This window comes from Populus alba, chromosome 1 (genome assembly GCF_005239225.2).
Source record: "Populus alba chromosome 1, ASM523922v2, whole genome shotgun sequence".
NCBI classification, from domain to species: Eukaryota; Viridiplantae; Streptophyta; class Magnoliopsida; order Malpighiales; family Salicaceae; genus Populus; species Populus alba.
In genome coordinates, this window is record NC_133284.1 from 52782400 (window position 1) to 52788134 (window position 5735).

Below are 5735 nucleotides of genomic sequence, written 5' to 3' on the forward strand. Positions count from 1 at the left end.
AATGAGAAAAATGAGTTAATTCCAACTAGGACTGTTAGGGGTTGGCGCATATGCATTGACTATAGGAAACTTAATTCAATGACTAGAAAAGATCATTTCCCTTTACCTTTCATGGACCAAATCCTAGAAAGAGTTGCAGGTCATGAATTTTATTGTTTCCTAGATGGCTATTCAGGTTACAATCAAATTGAAATTGCATTGGAAGATCAAGAGAAGACTACTTTCACATGTCCATTTGGTACTTTTGCATATCGAAGGATGCCTTTTGGATTATGTAATGCACCAGCCACGTTTCAAAGATGCATGCTGACACGACCAAAAGCTTGATGTCTTTTCCCAAGTGCAGGAGTGTCGAAGTAATAAATAACCCGGCAAGACCGGGGTCGAACCATAGAGAGGTTAATTGTATAAATTATAAATAACAAGACAACAACAACAACAACAACAACAACAACAACAACAACAACAACAATTATTATTATTATACTCAGTACGTGGCGTTGTTATACCTGAGAATGATCTAAAGATCGGGTCACAGGTTTCCAGCCTATATACTGACTTTATGAAAAGATCAAAGATATATATTATATAATATAAACAGAATGTAAATAATAATAATAATAACAATGATAATAATAATAATAATAACAGAAGATGAAGAAATTAATGAGAACTTTGAGATAAAAGATTAACGTAAGGATTAAACAATGATAAAAACAAATGTCAAGGTTAGAGGATCCACTAATGGTACTTCAAACAAGTATAATATAAACTCTTATTACTCAATTGGAAACCACACATAAAGGAGGTTCCAATCAGATTATAAATTGTTAACATGATTACATTAGTTATCTTATTCGAATAAAGCTAATACTTGTAAATGTTGGCAGGCATTCATGATTATAACTTATGTTAACAACAAATCAAGTTCCTTTCATAGCTCAGGTGTCGGTTAAACCATACAGTATGGGCTATGAAAGTACCAAGTATTTGTTGTACCAAGTGTTATACAACATAAATCTAGATTAACCATTTAACAAGCAAAGTATTAAAAGTGAACAAGATAACAAATATAAAACATGTTAGTATCCAACGTTAAGATCCATGTTAAGTTTATATTATACTTATTCTTACACCATTAGTGTACCCTTTTCACCTTGACATAATTAACTTAGCTAAACATAATGAAAGAAAGAAACATAAATAAACAAGATAAGAACATAAATGAGAAAGAAGTTAACTAAGTAAAAGAAAGGAAATGAAGTGCATAAACTTGATATTAATGAAAGCAAGACATAAGCAATACAAAGAGAGAAAGCAAGAGCATGATCTTGATCTAGAAACCAAGATGCCTTAATACATGGTAAGTGCCTCCTTTTATAGGCCAAAATTTGGAACTATTGATTTGTTGACTAATTGATGAGTGGGTGGCCACATCTTGACTTTGGTGACAATCCTTATCTTCTTGTCTGAACAAAACGTCATTGCTAACATCATAATTTTCCCAGAATCCTCAGGAATGTTCTAGGAAATTGTCTCATCTTTCCAACAAAAAAAAGATGAGGTCATTTGGACTTCTAGAACTCAAGATATGGGCTGAACACTAAATAGTGTCTGGGTTGCAGGACAGCTTCGGACTTCTTCGTTGTTCCTTCAATTTGGACTTCAAAACGGCCTTCTTAGATCTTGGGATCCTCATGAAAGTTGTAGGCCTTTGTCTTACCTTTCCATCCATATAAAATGGACCTAAATCCGAGATCTAGAGCTCCAGATATGATCCAATTACCGAGCAATGTTCCGGTTTGGACTGCACCGACATCTCTTTTCTAAGTTTGGCCATCTCTTTGTCCTTTAACTTTCAATACTTAAACTCATCAATCAATCCTTTTATTTATGTGATCGGCCTGCATTTAAGATGAACATTTACCATAAATTAAGGTATCTTATAATATCAAAGTTGTTATTATAAAACATGCTTTAGTTAAGGAGTTATTGATACTTCAAGTGCAAAATGATGATATAAAACCTTGATAAACATGCACTTTTAAGTACTAATCACACCCCCCAACCAGCTTATTACTAGTCCCTAGTAATCTAAAGCGTTAAAATAGAGAAACAATTTGCAAGTATCACAAAGCAAGGCATTCATCATTCAACTTCTATTAATCTATCCAGATAAACAAACTCTCACTAAATTTATATTACTGCTTCATACTTCTTAAACAAGATATTAATAAACCTTCTTTTTACGTGCTTAATATATGAAAACATAGATGATGGGGCTTTTGTTGGAAGAAAACAATATTATGTTCAAATGTTTAAGGTGAACTTCCTTGGGTTGGGATTATTATTATTATTACTCTTTTTTTTTCTTTTTTTTTTCTTTTTTTTTTTTTCTTTTTTTTTTAATTTTATTTATATACACATACAACTTAAAACATAATGTATCTTTAACCCATGTAACGAGTTTTAGGCTAATGACTCCCAGACCAGTTGATCTTAGGGCATTAGGTGTTGAGACACCCCTACGAGCTTAACAACTCGGGTTGCAGATACTGATACGTAGATAGTGCAATGTTTGATTCCCTTAAGCTTTTCTCCTTAACCCATGTAACAAGCTTTGGGCCAATAACTCCCAAGTCAGTTAACTTTAGGGTATTAGGTGTTAAAACACCCCTTCGGGCTTAATTGCTTAGGTTAAGGAGGCTACGAAACCAAACTTATCTATGTTTTTATTATCATCAATATTATCATCTTTTCTCTTTTTTTTGTGCAAATTATATACTAACCCTTACCCTTAGTTGTTACCTTCAACAAAAGAACATAAATAATGTAATAATCCAATGTGCAACCCACAATCATATGTTAAAGTGTGTGTGTGAAAATGAAGGTTTAATAATACTTGTTAAATGAGTATATGAGCAGAATCAAGTGATAACAATGCGAGAGTTTGTAAACCTGAATATTTCAAGAAGTATTCTAATAGGCCTTGTTATGAATATTGCAAATAACCATTAAAAAATTTTCACTACGATGCGTCTCAAGAATAATTCCTCTTTACTCTGCCATCCTAGTAATAACAGTTTTTGCCAAATGGTTTTTTAAAAACAACAACAGTTAGTTGGTTAGTTTTTTTTTTTTTTTTTTTTTTTTTTTTTTTAAAAAAACTACTACCCTCTCCCCCAACCAAAACGAGACATTGTCCTCAATGTCCTAAGGTAGAAAGATAGAGTATAGAAGACATCACCTGAAACAGCAAACAATGACAAACCTGAAACACACTTAAACAAATATAAGAAGTAACAAAACAAAATAATATGCTATTAATAACAAAAAAGACACAAGGTTTCACAGATGAAGGCTCAAATCTAATCTAAGCTTTTTGCGGCTTTCCTTAGCTGACCAATCTAGGCGACTCATGCAAGGATCAATGATAGGGATGAAAGATTGTAGTTGATCAATCAATTGTTCAGCAGTAGTAGCAGAGATTATGATTTGTCGTGCCGAAGATGTTAGAAATTCCTGTTCCACAGCTTGATCAAGGAAAGACAACAACTTATCATAAAAACCATTAACATTTAACAAACCTATAGGTTTATGGTGAATGTGCAGTTGGGCCCAAGATGAAATATGAAAGATCTCTTCCAATGTGCCCAGACCACCTGGTAAGGCAATGAAGGCATCAGCATGGTTAAACATGGTATTCAGTCGGTCAGACATTGTTGGGACCTGTAGTTCCTCTCCAATTGTTTTTCCAATGATGTCCCCATTTGCTAAAGCTTTGGGGACAACCCCCAAAACTTGACTGCCTCCTAAAAATGCAGCCATTGACACACCTCTCATTAACCCAAGGCTACCTCCCCCCCCATTACACTAAATGAATCTTTCTCTCAGCTAGTACCCGACCAAGATGATTTGCTGATTCTAAAAACTCTTTTTTCTTTCCCAGAACTGGATCCACCGAAAAACACAAATATTTCTTATATGATGACTTGAGGAACCTGCCATTTCTACACACTTCTATATTTGATGAATATATGGGATGAGTAGAAATGAAGGAAGGAAGAGAAGAATTTATAGATGAAAAAGTGAAAATGCAATCATACCACCTATATGTAGGCCAGCTGTAGTCTCACAAACTCTCTCTCTCTCTCTCTCTTTATTAATTATTTATTTTGAAAAAGCATGTATGTACAGGTAGTTGTGATTGTGGCTCACATCTTCCCTTGGTTTTACGTCCAAGAACGGCTTAAACGCCCTCTATGGGTCGGGGATAGGCTTCCCATCCAGTTTTCTTAAAAACTGGCAAACAGGGTCTTTTTTTAGTCAGATTCCCAAGACTAAGTCGATCATGTTCTTTATGGAATTGTGGCCATAAATCATGAATTACACGATGCACATCTCCACTAGGATGCGTCTCAAGGGTCAATAAAAGATTATCTAAAGACCCCTTACTCAGGCCATCCTTAATGAATTGTATTTTATCTTCACGGTTTACAGATACCATTCCTAAAGAACGACATGTCGCATTACAAGTCCATCTAGCACGACGTTTCTTTGCAAAAGTGCTTGTACCTGTTCCAGGCATGTGTGAAATGAAAGAATTGGATGACTCACCTGATAATCGAACCTTTGCTTCAATTAACCAACGGATATCTTCAGGAATTCCATGATTCATTAACAACCTCAATCTTGCACACCTAGCACGGTAAATTTTATTAATCGCATGTGGAGGCAAAGCGGGAAAATACCTTTTCAACTTTTCAAGAGTGGTGTCCATTTTCAAAAGAGAATTAGAGAAGCGATTCAAAGAAGGAAGAAAGAGCAAAGAATTATACAAACATATACAGATATCAGTTATTTGGGAAACTGAAAGAACCGACTTAAGAGTCACGGAGTACCGTTATCCGCCATTTGACCGGGGTGAGAGACTAGCAAAACAAAAGTCACACTAAAAAGCAACAAAAAAAATGTGAGAAAAACAAAATAATCAACCTTTATCAATAAGATTATTCAAAACCAATGGATTCATTTTCACTAGGAAACTCATCAAAGTAAGCTTTTTAAACGATTCATTTACCTTCAAAACATTGTCATTCTTTGGCATTCTCAATATCAAGGGGCCCCATAAGGATACACATGTTTCAAAATAAATGGACCGCTCCATCTTGATCTTAGTTTTTCAGGAAATAAATGGAGTTGAGAATTATAAAGCAAAACTTTTGACCAGTATCAACTTTTTAGACAATTTTTCACAAGTTTTGCAGAATGCATGTGTGTCCTTGAACATGGTGGGCCAATAAAATCCATTTTTGTAAGATTTTTGCAGTCGTCTCTCTTGATGAGAATTGACTCCCACATGCTTCAGAATGACAAAAGTTTAAATGACATTACTTACCTCATTGTCGGGAATGCATTTTTGAAATATTTGATCAGGACAATTTTTGAATAAGTAAGGGTCATCTAAGTAAAAGTTCTTCACTTCGTTCAAAAACTTTCCTTTGTCTTCGGTACTCAGTGAGCTGGCAAAATCTCCTGTTGCAAGAAAATTGATATTTTTAGCAAACCAAGGCAATTGAACTGAGAGAAAGTAAGGATTCTTCAGGAAAAGTAATCATCGATTGGGTGTGATGTCAGATATCAATCTGTTGTCACTCTTGATAAAAGATCGCATCAATATTTTTCGTTGCCTTTTTCATCCGTGATTTCTTCTGAGATAAATCATTTGCAAATTT